The sequence below is a fragment of the Pinus tabuliformis genome, chromosome 8, assembly GCF_031772625.1.
Source record: "Pinus tabuliformis cultivar Carrire ecotype Pingquan chromosome 8, CPIR1, whole genome shotgun sequence".
Classification (NCBI taxonomy): domain Eukaryota; kingdom Viridiplantae; phylum Streptophyta; class Pinopsida; order Pinales; family Pinaceae; genus Pinus; species Pinus tabuliformis.
Genome location: NC_142294.1, coordinates 1,189,424,486 through 1,189,446,965, shown reverse-complemented (window position 1 = coordinate 1,189,446,965; position 22,480 = coordinate 1,189,424,486). Strand labels below are relative to the sequence as shown.

Here is a 22,480-nt window from a genome sequence, read left to right as displayed (position 1 = left end):
GAACCAAACCTCGCAAACAGTCATTGTCGACTTGGATTTCCCATCTTCATCACCCAGTGACTCTTACGCAGTTTTCATCAGTAGTGCCGAGAGACATCATCCCGCCTCGCAACCTGGCTGCCTATCCCAGTCATATTCATCCGAAATGATCATGTGTCATGGTAGACTAGGAGGTTTTTAGAGTTGATGTTGTCTCATCATGAGTGACTGCATGTGCAGGTAAACCAACAAACATGGCGCGACAACAAATGGGATGAATGAAGGGAGAACATGCAAAAGGACAGGTTCAACAATGAACAAACAAACGATGCATGTGAAGAGATGTATTCACGGATGAATGGATGATAGAACATGCAAGATGTGCTCATAGACGGACGAATTGACAAACATGTGAATTTCACAAACAGATGAGCAACATGCCAAATCAACATCAAGAAAACCAACAACCATCAAAGACTTCATGCACTTTTCCATGCGGAGGTGAAGCTGTGACACACCATGAAGACATCCATCACCCAGCAGCACTGCAGCTCGTCATGCACTCCAGTAGCAGCACGAATGTACCAACACTATCATGTAGAGTCATGTCATGAGTCATGTTTTCCAAATGTCCACTATGGGCCATGTTGTCAAATCACTGTAATGTAACGTGGAAGTCAAAGAGACCCACTTGTTGTACAAAGAGTCATGTAAAGTCAAAAAGTCATGGAAGTCAAACAGTCATGAGGGTATTCGAACAGCCATAAGGGTAAGTTTCACCCTTGGCTATAAATACCCCCTCATTTGTACATGCAAGGGAATTTTCACCTCAGCTCCTCCCACATAGCCAAGAGATTCTATAATCTTTTCTTTGAGGAGAAAGTAGTGGCTCCAATGTGGTGAGCTCCAGTATTGCAGCAATAATGCTGCAACTCCTGGGACTCCCTTCTTTACTTTTATCAACCCGGTAGTTTGTAACAAACTTGGAAGCGACGGTGTTGTATGCACAAGTACTAGCTCTTGCCGCAGTTGTCACTTGGTCAGCTGGCACAAGTCCAATAGGAGCTTAAGCTAACTTCTATGAGCTCTGAGAAGAATATTTTTAACTGATGGATGAAAACTAACTCAAAGAAGGTTGATCTACTTGCAGAAAGAAACTGGAAAGTTGAAAGGAAACGTAAATCCTAGCAAACCCTAATTTTACGAGCTATCCCTACCGATGCAAGAAAGAGGATGCAAGCTACTGAAAGAAATTCCATTGACTTCTAGGAAGGTAAATATATGTATCTAAGCTACTTCTACAGTAACATCTGAAAAAAAACATCTTTTTGTATTTTTGAATAAGTTTCCAGAATTATCATGCATGCGATTTGACTGTTTTGACTGTGCAGAGGTGGATTGGTGAGAGGAAATTCTTGGAGGAGGTTATGAAGGTTCAGAGAGGGCCTAAGGGGTCCTAATACCCTTATAGAGAGTTTCACAGAGTTTGGCTATCAAGAAACCTCATTTGTGAGATTCTACAGGAAGTTTGCAGGGGTTCTACGGGATGTCTGTGATTTTCTACAGGATGTCTGTAATTTTTCTACAGGATGTTCAAAAATGGGATTTTGGAGGATGGATGGAGGAAGAAAAATGAAGAAGTGGGTATGGAGGTAGGATAAGGGTTGGAGGTGGTCCAGGACTTGGTGGATGGAGTTGAGGAAAGATGTAGATGGCTGGATTTGTTCAAGGAGGACTGAAGCAATGTTGCACAAAAACTAGGGTTATGTGAGAAAATGGCAAACATAAGGCAAGAATCTGAGTTGAGGGATGGAGCAGATGGGTTTGATGGAGTATGCGCAGATGGAGAAGTGGTACAGGTGCTTTGCAAGTTGTTTTTCCAACTAAACCAACAAAGACTTGTAAAATCAAAGACCTAGTTACGTTGACCTAATCCGATCTAGATGACAGTAAAGAGAATGAACAGAAGTTTGAACTACAATGAAACCATGTATACTAACTTATGCAACTAATCAAGCAAAGATCTGAACATGTAACCAACTTCTGCAAATGAAAATCAAACACTAGTGATTGCATGGCAATGCAAAGTTAGTGTTTTTGTGGGCAGCAAGGTCACCTTGATCCCAGCTCCTGATCCCACTGTGGGAGAGGTGAAATCAGAGGTGCTTGATGGCATTTTTCTAAAGTTCTTCCTTGTTATTAACCTATCAACTCAATCTGAACATGAAAATCATTTTTAATCATCAAAAGCAGCCTAAACAACAAAACAAGATTTAAATCTAAATAACAGATTTTATTCTAAGATTGCAGCAAAAACACATAAAAGTAAACAAAGGAGGTACTGGGCACTTGAGTTCGGCCCAACCCCAAGAGCTACAGCCTCCTAAGGGAGATTTAGAGCTAGTGCAAAGCTGGATTCATCTTTATTGATCACAAGAAATGTTACGTTCCAAAAACTGTCCACAAGGAAAAGCTTGAAAATGTGCAGAAATGCAAAGCTAACCTACTGCCTAAGAAATAACTAAAATCGATCTATAAACTAGCTAACTTCTGCCTACAAAGTGACTCTGAAATGAGGCCCTAAGCCCTCTTATTTATACAAATTGAGGACCCCAAAAGCCCTCCTAAACTTTAGGAACTCGGCTGCCAAAACTTGTAGATAACAGCACTTTTACTAGCACTTGCTCGGCTACCCTTGTGATAATTGATTTGGTGGCCCTTGAACTCCGAGCTGATGGTGGAGAATTCGAGGTAAGGGCCCATAAATGAAGGGGACACCTTCCTACAAATCCTCTCCCTTGTTCTTCCACGAATTGGGCTGCCAAGTGCTCATTAAAACCTTTGATTTTGTCTCAAAATTGACTAAAAATCTGCACAAAGCACCCATTAGACTTGTTGGCATAATGAATAACCCAATTCACTCTATTAGCATAAATATAATAAAAAACATGCAATAAACTAATGAGAATGGTGGATTAAGTCGAATTAGGAGGTTGAATGAGCCCATATAATTATCCATTTTTGGGGCTCATCACAATGCCCCATGCACAGGGCTAGTGATGTATGGTGTAGCGATGTGTCTTCGAACTTTCACTTAATTCAAAAGCCTGCTAATAGGCCAACACATTTTCACACATGTATTGTAACTATTGTAAGACTAATCTTGAACACTTGTAATGCATGTTGCTTTAACCTGTGTTGAACACTTGAACTTATTTCACTTGTTGTAATGCATAAACTGTTAATGAAAATGTGGTGTATATGTTGTTAATGTTGTCTCGCCTATGGTAGCTTTCTCCCTGGACATCAGAAAAACCCTTCACATAAAAATTTTTGTAACAACCGTTGCACTTGTGCAGAATCATCCACTGAGTGTTGTACGTGTTATCTTCCCTTATGTGTTGTGATTGTAGCATCTGTGTGGACTACTCCTCCGGAAGCTATGCACGTCCTGATTGTGTTGTGTGTTCCTAGATGAGTTGGAACTTCATCCCAACCAACTTGGGACTCACTCCCACCCTCTACCTCTGCAGTGAAAGAACCATTGACACAAGTAACACTAGCAATCACCAGGCACGTGAACCTCACTTCTCAAAGACAAATCAAACCACTTTCTTGTGCTGACAAGCAAGAGTTGAGTTAAATCCTTAAGACAGTGGCAACTTGGCCATCATACTAGATGGGACTCCCACACCAAATGGCGTGAGGTCTAGTTGGGACATCATACCGGGGTGATCCCCTAAATGCTGGCGATTCCAACATCGTCAACAATTCCTTAAGAATCTTTTGATCCTTTAAATCTTTTTCCATGTATTTAGATAGAGCTTGATCTTTGGATGGCTTGGAGATCTTTCCATGGACATGATCGATGACTTCATTTACTTCGAGGACTATGTCTATCCTTCATTTCCATGCAAGGAAGTTTGATATCCCAACTAGCTTCTAACTTTCCTTAAAACATGGAGTAATTTTACTAGATTATAAGAGAAAAGGTACATACTTGTTAAGATAGAATATTCAACTAGATTTCTTTGGTGGTTATGAAATTGATGCTTCTTGGATGATTCTCTTAAGGATAAGAAGGCCCTTCTTTTGGATGATATTTTTACAAGTGAAGTCTTTGCTTTAATAAAGAGAACATTGTCCTTTTTATGAAAACACCTTTCGATCTAATCCTTCTTTAGTATCTAGAAATATTCCACTCCTTAGATCGTGGAAAAATGATTATCTCGAAGATGGTACTAGGGTTTTAGTCTTTATTTGTGCTTCCTCCTTGATTATGATTCCAAGACTTTTTGCTGAAGTAGATTTCTTTGATCTAGGGTTTCATTAATATGAAGATCTTGATCTCTTGCTTAGTATTCTTTTTATCTCGCCTTGATCCTTCCTTGAAACTTTATCTTTGTGTGTCTTCCTTATTAGATGCCCCTTCTTGACTTTAGCACCTTAGCTTTGATACCATGTTGAGAAATCTATGGCATTAATAGCTAGGTGATTTCTCTACTTATGATAACTTCTTATGATAGAATTCTAATTCTTAATTATGATCTTCTCTTTCTTGTACTTATTATTGTTATTTTCATCAAGACAATTACCATATCATGAACAAATAGAGAGACAAGAGACACAGTATATAGGCTTTTCCTCCAGGGCCAAAACCTCTCACTCTTTGAGACGAAAACCCAAACAGAATTCTTCTTATAGATCTTCATTTGATGAACACCAAGACCATGAAATGACCCTTGACACTAGAGTCCTCCCAAGACCAAGTTACTAGCCTCCTTTACCAACAATGCTCTTCTTCTTCCTCTTCTTGGCTTCCTTAGAATCCCAGTCTTCTCTTCTCGGCTTCCGTGAGAATCTTGGTATTCCTCTTCTTTGCTTCCTTGAGAATCTTGGTCTCCTTGAGGTCTCAAGAGAGAGACCTAATACGCTTCTAATTGACCCCTTCTAGTGAGGTCTTCTTCCCAGATAAGATCATGTTGATGTAGCTACAAGAATTTGACCTTCTTTTGGCACCTTCGTATCTTCTGCCTTCACACGTGGGAGGATATATTACCCAAAACAGTTCACAAACTAACTTCTCTCTCACTCCCTCTTGCTTTGCTAAGATAGTGGCTCTCTCTAGTATGATTCTCACACTTCTTTGTAGAGTTTCTTGATCGAACTTGCTTGCCTTCAAATGAGGCCAAGAACTACTATGTATAGATGTTTTCCCATGCCATTTTGGATGACATGATCTCTTGGAGAAGAGCCAACTTCATCTCTTGATTTTCTTCCTTCATTGTAGGCTGAATTTAAGAGGGCTAGTGACAAGGTCTTGGAGGATGACTTTACATAGAAAAGTGTGACTCTTTACAATAAGTCTTCATTACATGGCAATGACACTTTATACTTTTATGACTAGATGACAAAATTCCTAAGGGATGTCAATGGGAGCCTATACTAAAATAAAATCTCTTGCTCATGAAACCCATGATGCAAGTATTAAAATAATTTTATTTTTCTTCTTTATATCTCTTACATAAAATCACAATTACATGTCGTTATGAAGATCAAACCTAGTTACACTTTACAACACACTTTTCCTATCAGCTGAAATTAATACAAAATCTAGGCAAGCATTCAAGCATGTGAGACACTTATTTTTGGTCAAGGTGACCCTAAAAAATACCCCAAAGCCTCTTAGGGAAAACCAGTCTTCAAAGGAGGATTTTATTTCTTGATAAATTAGTCTAAGTACATAAAATTAAACACAGTACTTATCTCCCTTCAGCTGAAGCATTAAATGCAATTTCTAGAAATTTGTGCCCACTGATAATTTTAATATTTACAAATTTTTCATGCCTTGAATTTTTTTGAACTCATCCACAACTCATATCCTTAATTTATGTGCCCATAAATCTTTCTCGAAATTTGTGTTGAAGCAACCTCGATTTCTATGCAAAAAGGAACCTCAAATTTTGTGCCAAATCTACCTCAATTTCTGTGTTCAAAGTGACTAAAATGTGGCTCAAAATTCATGCTTGGGTACAATAGAGACCCTCTTTTAAAATCACATTGAACAGTCCCTCATAATGCGTGCCACAACCCTTGAAATTTGTGCTAATATTTGCCTCGATTTTTGCACTGACTGCCTCCTTGATTTTTGTGCTCCTCTCCTTGGAATTCATGCCTCTAATGGCTTCCTCCCTCCTATAAAATAAAAACCTCATTCTCTAATTGCAAATTCTCTTTCAAGTTCTCCTGTCCTCTTCTCCTCATGCTCTCTCAAGTGTGAAGTGAATAATGAGCCTCCCTTTTCTCCTTTTGTCTCTTAAAAAATATTGAATCCCTAAACCTAGGATCTAATGGATGAGATTTAATCTCCAAATCTCACAGATTGGCCCCATTACTTAAAAGCCTCATAGTACCTTTTTCAAGTTGTGTACCTTTTTCTATTTTCTAATAAAGTGAATTTTCACCTCACTTTAACATTAGAAAATTACACTATATACTTTACACATAAATTCACTTTATAAAGTACAAGTGACTTTAATAATAGAAAAAGTACATGGCACAACACCTTTAAGTACCTCTTCCACCCATGACATTAATATAGCTCATAAATGTCACCAATACAAAAGTCATTAATGTCTCGACTAGGATAATAATGGATAAATGCCTAGTAACACCTCTCCTTGGTACTATTTCCAACACGCCCTCTTCCCAAGGAAGTTCTTTCTCACCACTCGCATCCTATCTCTAAAGAAAACATGCTTGCCTCTTGGCAAAGGCATGGTGACAATGTTTGCTACTTGCTCATCAGTGGATATAAACTCAAGCTTCACTTCCCTTCGCTGAACCCAGCCTCTGATGAAGTGGTATTTGATCTCTATATGCTTTGACCCATCGTGAAATACTATATTCTCAGATATTTCAATACAACTCTGATTGTTACATTAACTCATAGTTAGTCTCAGCATCTGACCAAATAATCTTGCGAAGCAAAAATTCCTCACACCCTTCGTGGATAATTTCCATGTACTTTACCTCTACACTATTCAATGCCACTAACTTTTGTTTCCTATTGAACCATGACACAAGTGTTGAGCCCAATTAGAAACAACATCTGAAAGTGCTCTTCTAGCCACTAACACTGCCAACCCAATCTGAGTCTTTGCAACTAATCAATCTGACCCCATCACATCTGATATAAACCAACCCATAATCCACTGTGCCCTGTAGGTACCTCAACACATGTTTTGTAGCCACCCAGTGTACTCTCCTGGGCTCCATCATAAATTGACTCAATGAGTTGACTGTAAAATAAATATTCAGTCTAATGTTGACCAAATACATCAATGACTCAATCAACTGATGATATGAAGTGGGATTGAGCAAGTCAAAATCAACATCGTGAATCTTCTTCTAGTTGGTGATATTAGGAGTATTCATAGGCTTACTACCATCCATACAGAATCTCCTCAAGATATCTCTTGCATACCTTCCCTAGCCCATAAAGATGTGCCCATCCTCCTTACAATCCTCTGACCAAAAAAATAATGCATCAACCCCATATTAGTTATATAAAACTATGAAGCAATATCTCTCTTATAGTGTTGGATGAGACTATCCTCCCCTATGATAAACAAGTCATCCACATACAGTACCAAAATGAGTGGATCATCACCTATTAGGATAAAATATAGGTTTGAATCTGCATTATTATTCTAGAAACCCATCTACTACAAGTAGGAATCTATCCTCTTGTACCATGCCCTCGGTGTCTGCTTCAATCCGTACAAGGCTTTCTTCGGCCTACAAACATGAGACTCCCTCTCATGCAACTCAAAGCCCTCAGGCTTCTCAATGTACACCTCCTCCTGTATAAAACCATTGAGAAAGGTGGTCTTCACATCCATCTGGTGAATCCTCTAGCCCATCTTAGCTGCTATATATATCACTTCTCCAATGGAAGTATAACGAGAAACCAGTGCAAAGGTCTCCTCACAATTAACTCCTTCTACTTGTGAGAACCCCTGTGCCACAAACCGGGCTTTGAACTTCTCAACACTACAATTTGCAACATGTTTGACCTTGTAGAGACACATGGAAGTTACAAATGACTTCCCATTAGGTTGTGCCACTACCCCCCATAAATCATTCTTCATGATAGAGGCCTACTCTACCATGGCATCCCTCCAAATTTGTTGTCTAGCGGCCACCTCAAAACTAGATGGTTCTGTCTCCACAACATCTGCAATGAAGCCACCCAACCTTTCTGGTGGTCTACACTCCATCACAGACAACTTGGGTCTCCCCACTACCTCCTAAGCCTCCTTGAAGGTCTCCCGAAGCCATCTTGGCTTCCTCTTCCCTGTAGTAGACTCCTATGGTGGTATGGGAAATTCTTGAACTAGTTCCTCTCCTCCAGGCGAGGAAGGCTCCGAAATAAGAAAAGGAGGCCCTAAACTCTAATATACTTTTCCTGATGAACCTGCACCAGGTGATCTTGTGCTAGGCAAAGTTGTACCCTATGAACCTATCACCCGTGAAGAAGGTGAACTTCCTAATTTTGATCTACCACCTGATGCACCTTAGACCTATGGTGTGGCCCCCTGCTTAGGAGCCTGTTGCTCTACTTGATCAACCTCCTTAGACCTCCTCAAATGTCACATCCCTCCTCAGGACTATCTTCCTTTTATCCCACTAGGATACCCCTTTTTGCAGTGGGTTCCAACTTCATCCTGTTCTCCTCAGGGACATGTGAATATGTAAGGTACCCAAATATCCCTATGTGCCCAATTTACAACTTCTTCTCAGTATATATCTCCTCAGGAGTGTTACTCCCCAAGACTCTATGTGGGCTCTTGTTCTACAAATAAAAAATAGTGTTACATGCCTCGGCCCACAAAGAGGGGGACACTTTAATCATGTAGCATCACTCTATCTACACCCACAATGGTCTTGTTCTTCCCCTTTGCCACCCCATTCTTCTTAGGTTTATATGACACAATGAGCTCCCTCTTAATGCCAACACTCCCACAAAAATCTCTCATCCCTATTGAAGTGTACTCACCCCCATTTTCCTATCTCAACACCTGGATCTTCCTCCTTGTCTGGTTCTCAACAAGTACCTTAAACTCTTGGAATCACCAAAAGACCCCATCCATGGTCTCCAGGAAGTAAATCTAGGTCCTCCTAGAGTGGTCATCAAAGAATGTCACATGGTACTCATATCCACTCAATGAGGCATGGGACATAGGACCACATACATCATAATGAATCAAATCAAGGATACATGTAACTCTGTTGTCACTGCTTTGGAAAGGTGTATTAGTGTACTTTCCTAAAGCACACCCCCTGCACACATCATGATGCTCAGTGCTGAAATCTGGTAGCCTGGTAACCATCTCCCTAAACATCATGAAAGCTCGATGGTGCAAGTGGGCCATCCTCCTGTGCCACAACTCATATAAATCATTGGTTTTCACCACCATAAATCAAAGAGGATGAAATATGAGTCTATATATTCTCCCACTGTGAGCTCCAATCACATGACCAAACTTGACACTAAATCCTTGAGGATATATCAACACTTGTCCCTTCGTAAATAATACCTCATATCCCCTGTCCTCCAAGCTGGAAACTGATATCAAACTCTTCTTCAACCCTGGAACATAAAGAACATTTTTCACCCTTGGAGGAGGTGATAACTCCCTCTGAAATGAAATTGTCCCCATATCTTTTTCCTTGACTTTGGAGTTATCACCAAGCAGAACCTCCAAGTAAATGTAATCCTCTAAAAGGTTCGTGAAGTTCTCTCTAACTATGATCATATGGCAGGATGCTCCACTATCTATGAACCATGCACGAGAAGATGTGACATGAGTGGCTAAAGTCACCACCAAAGCAAACCTGAATCAAACATATCCATAAACTCATCCAGATCCACTAAAGGTGCAACTCCTTATTTTTTCTTACCCTTATTGATGGGACACTGAACAACATAGTGACTCATCTTCCCACAAGAAAAGCATTTCACTTTTCTCATTTCCTTCTCGTTAGCCTTCTACTTCCCATTATCCTTCTTTGCACCACTAGAAGACACCTTCTTGATATTCTTGTTCCTATTGCCCTTTGTTGCAAGAGAAACATTTTCCTCCTCACCTCCCCCACCACTCTTGCTGCCACTTTTCATACTCCTCTTGATCTCCTCCTAGAGGAAATCGCACCATCCTCCTCCAAATAGGAAAGTTCTCTCTAGCCACCAAGCTATGGATAAATCTATCTCAATTCTCAGTGAATCCCTCTAAAGCAATACGAACCGAATGATCCTCTAGGATAGTTTCTCCAATAGTAGCTAACTCATCCTTCACCTATGAGACTTTGGTGAGGAAAGATGTCAGACTTTCGGTCTTGGTCATCTTGGTGTTGTGTAGTTTTTGTCTCAACACCATCTTCCTAATCTCATAGAACTTTGGTGCAAAGAGACCAAGGACTCCCACATTTGATATGCATATCTCATCCCTGAAACATGAGGGAATAAATGATCCTTGATGACATATAGAAGGATCATTTTTTCCTTCACATTCTTCTTGTTGAAATCTACCAACTGAGCTGGAGCAATGGGTGCTTGCACCACTGCTTCAACAATTTCCCACTCTTCCACCTCCTCCAGTAAAAGCATAATCCTCTCCTTCCATGGGCCAAAGTTTTTAGCCCCCATCAATCTATCCTCTACTCTCAACCCATTAGCCGTGACCCCACAACCAACAAAATGAAGCAAACCTAGACACTAAAACCTCTCTCCCTCTAAACTACTAAAGTCTTTGGGTTTCTGGCAAAGTATGGTTCACTGTTTGAAGACTTTGGTAGCTTGTTGCCCTCTTTAATAGCTGACTAAAAATGAAGATTTAAGCTTGAACTTGGCTCTGATACCATGTAAAAAATTAATGATCTACACCCTTACCTCATTTTACAATTTTGCATGTGTTTATTTGGCCCAACCCACATGTTTTGTCATGCTGATATAAATTCCATAATGCATTAATTGTAAACATTCAAAGTGTACTTGTCCTTTCACTTTTCCTGTCAGTTGAAATAAATACAAAATTTAGGCAAGCATTCAAGCATGTGAGACACTTATTTCTGGTCAAGGTGACCTTGGAAAAAAACCCCACGTCCTCTTGTCTTTAAAGGAGGATTTTATCTCTTGAGAAATTAATCTAAGTACATAATATTAAACACAATACTTATCTCCCTTCATCTGAAGCATTAAATGAAATTTCTAGAAATTTGTGCCCATAGATCATTTTTAGATTTACAATTTTTTCATGCCTAGAAATTTTCTGCACTTGTCCACAACTCAGCTCCTCGATTTTTGTGCCTATAAATTTGCTTCAAAATCTAAGCTGAAGCATCCTCGATTTTTCTGAAAAAAACCTCAAATTTTGTGCCAAATATGCCTCAATTTTTGCACTAAAGTTGCCTTGATTTATGTGCTGGAAGTGACTAAAATGTTCCTACAAATTTGTTCCTCGGGATAGAAGAGACCCTCCTCGAAAATCATGTTGAACAGTCCCTCAAAATGCGTGCCACATCCATCAAAATTCATGTTGTTGTTTTGCCTCGATTTCTACACTAATAGTCTTGTTGATTTTCATGTGCCTCTCCTTGGAATTTGTGCCTCCAATGGCTACCTCCCTCCTAGAAAATTGAACCCTCCTTCTCTAATTGCAAATTCTCCTTCAAGTTCTCCTCTACTATTCTCCTCATGCTCTCTCAAGTGTGAAGTGAATAATTAGCCTCCCTTTTCTCCTTTTGTCTCCTAGAAAAGATGGAATCCATAAACCTAGGATCCAATGGATGAGATTTAATCTCCAAATATTAAGATCTGTGGTTGAGAACAATTCTCCCAAATGACAGCGGCCCCCCCCCCCCCCGCCACACACACACACACATATTGGCCCCATTACTTAAAAGCCTAATAGTAACTTTTTCAAGTGTACCTCACTTTAAGATTAGAATATTACACTATGTACTTTACATATAAAGTCATTTTATAAAGTAGAAGTGACTTCAATATTAGATAAAATACATAGTACAACACTTTTACGTACCTTTTCCACCCATGACATTAATATAGCTCATAAATGTCACCAAGACAAAAGTCATAAATGTGTCTACAAGGCTAACAGGGATAAATGCCTAGTAACACCTCTCCTTGGTACTATTTCAAACAAAGGAATTCTTTCAAAAACGAAGAGGATTAGTTTCCATTTCTTATCCATTTCTTATAGAAAACATCTGAGTAATCAAGGGGCATTCTTCTTATGAAATGGAGTCATATAGCAACTCCAAATAAAGTGGGGTTATGGGACCTCAAAAATATATTTATTTAGCAAATCTTTAGCAACTTGGAGCTTGTTCTCCTTATGAAGGGTAATGCTATCTAAGTATATCAAGTATCTCTTAATGGAGGAATAATATCGTTAGACAAGGAAATTTCCCAAAGGTTAAATCGTTTGGAAAGCATAAGATGCTTTCCTTTTAGTTGGCTCTTAGGTGATCTAGATAGTGGGGAATGACTAAAAGTTCGAATTCAGTGAAGATCCCTAGATAGGGGGAAGATGGCGATTAACAACTCTCAAAAGCTCTAATTAAGTATCTCCATGCAGTAGGTATTTTTTTCATTAACGAATGCCAAAGTGTAGTATCCCCAAGCAAAGCATAAGTCGAGGTGGAATTTTGAGTAGGATGGAGGTTTGGAAGGCCTAGAGAATGCAAAGTGGCACAACTATATGGGGAAGATGATATCCAGTTCTATTAGACTAAATGCAGATGGGGAGTAGAATACACAACTAAATTGGTTTATTCAACCCATTTCAAAGCTCAATTCTTGGGGGAAAATAAATGTTGGTGGATGCTCCTTTTGAAACTCTGTGCTCCCCTAAAGTGAAAAATTGTCATATCAATAGCTATGAAAAATAAACTATTCATGTGAAATAATAGTTTAAAAGAAGGTTGGGTTGGCCCAAATTGATGCACCTAGTGCATAGCTTTGGAGGAGCTCATTTCTCACTTATTTGTTTTATGTCATGATGTCATTATAAAACTAGTATTCAAGCAAAAAGAACTAGTATTCAAGCAAAAGTATTCTTGGAAAAAGCAAGATTTGGAAACATGCTTCTAGGAGTGGCTTCATAATAAATTCATATATATATATATATATATATATATATATATATGAACTAGACCATTTTCTTTATATAAAAAACTTCTCCACAATATTTTTGTTCAAATAAATTAAATTTTATAACCGTACATATATCAAAATCATAAAGAAAACTTTTCTTTGTATAAAAATCTTTTCCTTCATATTTTTTTTGAAGTATGTTAAATTTATAACCCTTCATACATCAAAATCATAAAGAAAACAAAATATTATAATATATATTAAAGTTATTTTAACAGTTATAATTTGTGCATGCCTAATGGTTTAGAAATATATAAATCTTCACTACATGTTCTGAAAATACTAAAATAATTATAAATGATTATAAAGAAATAAATAAATAAATAAATAAACCTTTCACTACACAATTTGAAAATTTGAAAATAATTGAAAATGATCAAAAATAAATAAAAGGAATGGTAGGAGGGAGAAGGTGACATGATGGAGCGCGCCGGTCTCGGTTAACAAGGGTTAGGGCACCTGTAGATACCGCAGGCGCATGAGGGTTATACTGTCTCTCACCATTTCTCGTCGTTTCGCACTGTTGCACCCGCATCGTTTTCCCCGCCGTCCTCGCATCGCTGTTGTCCGTTCCGTTCCCGCTAGCAAAGATGGAAGGTCACATGGAGACCGACCTAGTCGACTACTCCGCAGATCCGCTCGAAGACCAGGTCATTTTCGATAACCCTAATTTCTCAGTGTCGGTTTCACGATTTCCGGGGGATTCGGACCCCTTTCCGCAGGACACCTCGCCCGTGGTCTCTTTGCCCGAATATATACCGGAACCATCGGCCTCTGTACGGTTTTCTGATTTCTCGCCGGGTCTGGAAGCACCTCCCCTGTCACCTGGTACCCTCCATATCCTATCTACCTTCACGCCTCACCAGCTATCCTTTGATCCGCACCCGCCCCTCTCCACAGTTCTTCCAACCCCTTCGGTGGCGGCCCCTGTTTCTGGATCACAAGCACCCCCTGTGTCTGGGTTTCGGCCGTCCGGCTGTTTTGAAACCCCGGCGGTTCAAGTAAAAGCCACAAAATCCACATCTCCTGAGGGGACACAGAACCCCTTTGTGGATCATCCCTCGGCTCCTCGCACCAAGAAGCGGAAATCCAGGTGCATCAAGGTGACGTCAAAGGACATTAACATAAGGTTTGGAGAAACATCAGCCATCGGGGAAGTGGCGGTTATGGCTCGTACCGTTCTGGTAGGACATGTGCGAGGGCGGGCATACTCAGCCAACAGATTGACGCTATGGGTAAAGGAGATCTGGGGTGGTCTGCTAAAAGAATTGCCGGATGTCCATGTTCTCCCCCGTGGATGGTTCTCTCTTCATTTCGCAAAAGAAATCTACACGGACCTGGTTCTGGCAAAGTACTGGCACATCGAAATGGCACCAGTCCTGCTCAAGAGGTGGAGTCCCCTTTTTGACCCTGAGCGTGAACAGATTGGGGCGGGACCCCTGTGGGTTCGATTGCCGGGTTTACCGCTACAATACTGGAACGAGGATGTACTCATAAGGATTGGCAATGCGCTTGGCACATACCTGGACCATGACCGCACGTTTGTGGAATCAAAGAAGCGTACACTTGCTCATGTGCTCGTTCACCTGGACACACAAGAAGGGTTGGAAGAAAAGATCACACTGCATTGGGGCAAATACAACAGAATACAGATCCTGGACTACGAAGGTGTCCCGTTTCGCTGCAATCGATGCCATCAGGTGGGGCACCTGTTCAAGGATTGTCCGCTCAATAAAAAATCGGAGGAGTCACCTAAGATTACTCCAATCCCATCCAGAGGTGCCTCCCCTGTTATAACTCGACAGCCTCAGGGTCCCTCTCCTGTCTCACAGGTCTCTCCTCAAGCTACTCCGCAGAAATCAGGAAAGAAGGGATTCGGATCGTCCTCCCCGCCGATGACCAGGGCTCGGGCAGCAGCAGGGGCTGCTCAGGTCTTGGGTACCTCTCTAACCCTATCTCCCTATTCACTTGATACTTCATCGATTTTGGTTACATCAAAAGCTCATGTATCATCTGCACACTGCATCATATCATCCCCTCCCCCGACTATTTCTTCGGTTGAGCCTTCCTTTCCACCCTCTTCCTCATTTACCTCGTAGTCATCTCCCCGTAAATCAACCTCCCATCCTTATGCACTTCGATCCCATGCGCACAAAGCTGATCTACCAGGTAGTCAGGTGGGGTTGGGTATCATCCAATCAGGGACGGGACCTATGACCACCAGAGGCAGGAAGACCGAACTCTCAAAAGCTATCAGACGGGCTGGGGCAGAGGTAGCATCAGGTCGTCAATCTACACTCGAAGGGGTCCTTAGAGCAATTCCAACCCCGAGAAGTGTTCCCCCATGAAATGCTTATCTTTCAATTGCAGGGGTTTGGCTAGTCCCCCCAAAAAACTAGCCCTACAGAGGCTCTTCGAGGTAGAACAGCCTGACATTATTCTACTTCAGGAGACTCTAGGTCCGGCTGAGAACGTTACCCTCTCCTTACAAGCCCTAGCCCCAAAATGGAAATTCATGGCAACCGATGCTATTGGACGATCAGGGGGTCTGGCTATCGGCTACAATCTCAGAACCATCAGAATTGATGCAGCTTGGGGTGGACTGGGGTTCTTGGGTATTGATATTTTTTCATCGGAGCTTGGAAAATCTCTCAGAATCTTGAACGTTTATGGTCCCTGTCACCAGAGGGAGACTTTTTGGAGGCATCTCCTTAATCTTTCACTATTGGCCCAAGATCACACCATTCTGGGGGGGGATCTAAATTTTTCTTTGGGGTTCAGTGAATCATGGGGGTCCTCGGCACAGGTGGATGCCATCACGGAATTCATGAGGAACATTCTGGATCAGAAAAACTTCATTGACGTCCCCATGCAGAAGCCTCAGCCCACTTGGAGGAACAGAAGGGTGGGCTCGGCAGCTTTAGCTCGCAGACTGGATAGATTCTTGATGAAGGGCCCTCTGCTTCAGCAATTTCACCATTATAAGCAATGGGTAGGTTCAGGGGGTATATCTGATCATTCCCCCATATATCTGGAGATATTTGGGCCACACCCGAAACCAAAAGCCCCATTTAAATTCAATCACACATGGATACAAGATCAGGGTTTCATAAAATTGGTCAATGACTTCTGGAAGGCACATCCCATTGACAGAGAGGCCTCCCTGGCAAAGGGGTTTTGTAATAACCTCACCTTGCTAAAGCATCTAACCATCAATTGGGCAAAGGAAAAGAACAGAAAGGAATCCGAACAGCTCACCAACATTGAAGCTGAGCTTTTTTCTCTACAGGATGACCGGAATTTGGGATTCATCTCGGGGGAGGAAAAATCTCGATTGATTGAGCTGGAAAACCAAAAAGCAAGCATCCTCAGACTAAGGGAGGAATCCAACAGGTTGAGAAGCAGAGCTATATGGTTGAAAGCTGGAGATGAAAACTCAAAGTTTTTTCAGAACTATGCAAAAGGAAGGAAAGTCTCAAATACTATATGGAATCTGCCTCTACCAGAGGGGGGTCTTGCAGACTCATTCAATAAGCTCTCCCAGCTTGGTACTAATCACTTCAGAAGCATATACAAATCTCCACCAGGAACAAACCTGGCTGAAATTATTAATGTGGCAAATCATTTCCCTAGATATGTAAATGAGGAAGACGCTGAAGATCTTACGGCTCCAGTCACCATGGAAGAATTGGAGGGCACATTAAAATGGTTCAAGAAAGATAAAAGCCCTAGACCGGATGGATGGTCCATTGAGTTTTACCTAACCTTTTTTGAACTCTTGGGTCAAGACTTGCTGAGGGTGGTGGAGGAAAGCAGAGCATCGGGCTGTTTATATCATGCTATCAACTCAACTTTCATAGCCCTCATACCCAAGACTGACTCCCCTTCCTCCTTCGATGACTACCGTCCCATCTCCTTGTGTAACTGTCTTTACAAAATCATCTCTAAGATTATTGCCAATCGTCTTAGACCCATCCTCTCCAAACACATTGCCCCTCAGCAATTTGCTTTCCTGGAGGATAGACAAATCCATGAAGCCATCGGTTCTGCCCAAGAGGCCCTGCATTCTATTTGGTCTAGACACTTAAAGTGCATTCTCCTCAAGATTGATCTGTCAAAAGCCTTTGATCGGGTTAGCTGGCTTTACATTAAAATGCTACTCATTCATCTGGGTTTTCCAATATCTCTTATCAACTGGATCATGGCCTGCATTATGACCCCATCTTATAGTGTGCTCATCAATGGATCGGCCTCCCATTTCTTCCACTCTGAAAGGGGACTCCGACAAGGATGTCCTCTCTCCCCTCTATTATTCCTCATGGTCATGGAGGGCTTGAGCCGTCTAATCATATCTGCTAAAAGAGAGGGATCCCTCAGCGGTCTCAAGATCACAGATGATTGCTATCTTACACATCTACTCTTTGTGGATGATGTCCTCATTCTACTGGATGGTAGCATCCGAGACTCTCTATCCTTTTCCCGAATCCTCCAACTCTTCATGAAGGCCACTGGCATGATGGTTAACCAGCAAAAATCCACGATCACTTTCGCCAGATCCTCGGTAAACGAAGCTCAAATTGCTCATCAAGCCTTCCCTTTCTCCATTCACCCTATGGACAGGGGCCTAAAATATCTGGGATTCTGGCTAAAACCTGCGAGTCAAAGAATTGCAGACTGGGTCTGGTTAGTCAACAAATTGGAGAAAAGGCTAAATTGTTGGAGTCACAGATATCTATCCAGAGCTGGGCGCCTCGTTCTCATTAAATCGGTGCTGGAAGCAACCCCAGTCTTTTGGATGGCACTTGCCTGGATTCCTAGAAATATTCTCGCTCGACTTCAACAAATTTGTAACAAATACCTTTGGGCTGGAAGCCAAGAAAAGCGCATTTTTGCTGGGATTGGATGGCAGAAGATAGCACTCCCAAAAAGGTGGGGAGGTTGGGGCCTAAAGGATCTTCCATTATTTGCAAAAGCAATGGCAGCTAAAATGAGCTGGTCGCTACTAACAATCCAAAACTTATGGTCTCGTTTATCATACCATAAATACATTTGGCCACAAGATATTCTGGATTGGGTAAGGCTCCCTAGTTGGAATAGGACAGGCATATCAACTGTTTGGAAGGCCTTACTATTCTCATTGCCCCTAATCAGGGATAACCTGGTTTGGTGAATAAACGACGGATCTCTGGCTAGAATAGGGATGGACCCATGGATTGGCGATCCGTCTAGAATAGGGATGGACCCATGGATTGGCAGCAGAGGTAGGCATACCCTATCACAAGATCTGATTCAGTACCTACACTCCCGTGACATTAATGTAATCGCACATGTTGCTGATCAAGGAAACTCCGAGATCTTTCATCAAGCATGGAAGTCGGCGCATCAAATGAATCTGCCACTCAGATGGCATCAGGAATGGCAAGACTACAGAACTGCACTAACCGAATCTCATATAAGAATCAGAGACGGTCCAGATGAATTAGTTTGGAGTCAGGCAGAGAATGGAAAATATTCTCCAAAGGCCGGATATATCACACTCATCAGTCACAAAAAACCAGACCATATCCCGACCTGGTGGCAAAGCATTTGGAAACTATCAGCTCCGCCTAGATCAAAACTTTTTTTCTGGTGCGTATTGAGGAATAAGGTACCTACAGGAGAATACCTAATGCACAGAGCAATACATGGGCCAACTTGGTGCGTGCTGTGCAAAGACGCATCGGAATCCACAGAGCATCTCTTTTTGAGATGCAATGCTACACTAGAATTATGGCGATCTCTCTCAAATCACTTCTCTTTCAATGGCAATTGGGAAGGATCGGACCTGATCGAGGCTTGGGAAAATTGGGCACAAAAACATAAGGGATCGAAATGTATACTCCTTCCGATTCTTGTAAACTGGCAGATTTGGAAGGCTCGAAATCGCTCTATTTTTTAGAACAGACCTATCATCTGGCCATTGATCGAAGCCGCTATCACTGCTGCCTATAAGGAACTCCCTGACCCTCTGCCCCCAAAAGAACGCCATCCTCATCCGCCCCCTTGCATTGACAAAAACATCCCTTGGGCCTTCTTTGATGGGGCTGCAAATCATCAAAGCTGTGGGGGAGGTTTTATATTACATTTGAATGAACATCATTATTACACTGTAAAATCGGGCCTGGGCACAGGAACTAATAACTTTGTTGAGCTCATAACCTTGCGACATCTTCTCCACTTTGCTCTACACCACCATTGCACCAGCATCAATATTTTCGGGGATTCAAAAACTGTAATAAATTGGTTCAATGGCATATCTGACTGTCACATACACACACTCAGCATCATCCTAAATGAAGTTTTTGTTTTCAAGGCAGCTTTTAACAACATCTCGTGCTCCCACATTTACAGGGAACATAACGGCCATGCTGACAAATTATCCAAGGAGGCCGCATTGATGGACAGAGGCATATGGGAGATCGCAGAGGTGAAGGGACGGAATGAATACATATATTTTCACCGGCCATACATAGACCAAGAATACCAGCATGCACCAGAATCTTAATTACTGAAAGGATTTTTGTTTTTTGTCATGCAGACAGTGTTTATCTATGATGATCAGAAATTGCATATTTTTGTGCCTTATGGCAAAATGTAAACAGTCTTATATGACAGAACTATTTCTCGGAGAACTACATAGTGCTCTGCACGATATATTTATGTAAATATGGAACACTGTTATACACAATGGAAATCCCATATGCGTAAAGCATCTACAATATGTAATTTTTCCAATCTTAATGAAAAATTACGAATTTTTCCAGTGGAAAAAAAGATGAAAAATAAATAAAAAAATTCCTAAAATAACCAAACTTGCAAACAAAATATTAAAATTATTAAAAAATATTAAAAATAAATAAATAAATACCGTAACACAGCGCTCTAGCCGAACAATGTAACTGCATAAATCCACTTCAATTAAGAAAACAGCATGACCCCAATAACACAGCATAATTGTGTACCCATAAAAGAATCCGACGCATTCGTTCACATACAATTCAATGCATTCACCTCGAAGGAGTACATAATGATCATTATAGCTTTGAATACTCTTGTGAAAACATTTATCGTTGACTGTTTCCATTCAATTAATTATAATTTATTTCCTTAATTACAAGTACCTTTTTATCAGCTATTCTTAGAATTGGACAACCCACACACCATATTTTTTATTCCAAGCTATAGTCAAATGTAGAAAACACAACGGCTTGTTAGTGAAATTTCCATTTTAATCCATCCGGCTTTCTTTTTGTTTAGTGGATTCAGATGCGGGCAAAACAATTAGTCACTTAAGCTTTCTAGAAACAGATAGCAAATCCTGACCTAAAAATGCAAGGGTGAATTCAATTTCTCAACCCATTATAACACTTCAACAGAAAGGCACCCGAAAATTTTAACATCATGAAAACAATCAGAGAAAATGGAGGATGAACCTGAAATTCTATGCTCTTTGCTATCGATCCACAGACCACATTCCATGACAAATACTCAACAGAGACGACACAGAGACTATGTATCAACCAACCAGTGTATACTCAACCGAGACCATTCGCTGGAGGAGATGACAAAAAACTACTACCCTAATCATGTAGGAGATGAGAAACAGCTGTAACGTGTTCCAGAAGATTGAATACAGAGTCCTCAATTCAAAATAAGTGCAATAAAGTCAGCAAAAACGGAGACATTAATTTCAACATCTGAATAATAATAATGACACCCACATTTCTTCAATATTCGCTCCATGTTATCATATGAAAAGATTTTCCGTGGGGTTCTTGCACTGATCGGAGGAGGAGGAATTGTGTGTGGGTTTCTTGCACAGATCGTAGGAGGAGGAATGCATAAAGTCGGAAATGCGTTTCAACATGGGGGGTGCATTCTCAGATTTCGGAGTGAAAAGATGAAACACGTGGTCTTCGCCTTCGGTCACAACCAAATCGGCATCTTTGCCCGATTTCTTTAGCGCTTCGTAATATAAAACACCCCGATCTCTCAGAAGATCCTTCTCTGCAACAAATACAAGAATTCGTCCGTAGACCAGGCTGGACAAATCAGGAGAACGGGGTCCAACTGGGTTGGAGAAAGGATGGTCCTTGTCCGCCCCTGCGGGGAGAGAGATGCTCCATATTACGTCCGTCAACTTATTAAAATCCTCCACCTCCGCCTCTGGCCCCAATTCGCGGCCAATTCGTTCTTCGCTGCCAAAGGCGGGGTGAACCAGAATGGCCCCTTGTAAACACACCCCATCCCAATTCCTTGCACTTGCACGAATGCCCATCTGGTGCACGATATTGGCACCAGCACTGTCACCTGCCAAGAACACGTTTCTGAAATCTGCGTAGGAAGCGAGCCACGGATCGATGGGCACACCCTCTGCTGCCCTTGCTTGGAGGGCGAGCCATTCCAGCACACCGAAACAATCGTCATAAGCCGCAGGGAGGCGGTGCTCAGGGGCTCTCCGGTACACCACCGATGCACCAATCACCTTGGCCTCAGTACACACATTATTAAGATAGTTGTGATAAAGTGGCGAAGCAGCGGATTCAATGCAGAAACCCCCTCCGTGAACATAAACAAGCAGTGGCACTTTTTCTTTTCCATCGGTAACCTCAAGCCGGGGGAGGTAGAGACGAACGAAGACGCCTGTTTCAGGATTGATGACCACGTCTTTGGATGCCACTCCATGCAAATCACCATATTCGAGCTCTGGAGAAGGCGGAACCGTACCCAGATCGACCACGCGTTCAACCGTTCCGTCTTCATAAACTCTCACGAAACCAGGGGCTTCAACAATGATAGACAAGGGTGACGGCGACTCCATAGGTGTAGCACTTTAGATGACGCCAAAAAAAGGCAAATGCAAGCAACAAGTTTTCTTCGGACACACACTGATAAATTACAAAGCCGAGCGACAAAGACACAATCTATTTAAAGCTCCGGGTGACAAATATTTTTCTACCCTAGTTCCAGAATCTCCGGATAACGAAATTTTTTCCAGCCTAATTCCAAAACTGAATTGCCACGTGGCCCTAAAACGTCTGGTAAGGATCAAAATTTAATGGTGCTTTGGCATAAAGGACCAGCGTCGCAAGACTTCTCCTCTAAGGCACTACGTTTCCCAGTAATTGTGTAACCAGGTGGCAGGAAGCAGGGATAAGGACACTCTAACTCCACTAGTTGTTTAAGGAGTTGTCTATAATGCGATTTTTTGGAGATTCCGGT

General features: G+C 41.5%; 1 pseudogene; it reads right to left on the bottom strand.

The window, feature by feature from the left end:
* Window positions 1–21,005: 21,005 nt before the first annotated feature.
* LOC149239610 (2-hydroxyisoflavanone dehydratase pseudogene) lies at window positions 21,006–22,082 on the bottom strand (annotated as a pseudogene).
* Between the last annotated feature and the right edge of the window lie 398 nt (window positions 22,083–22,480).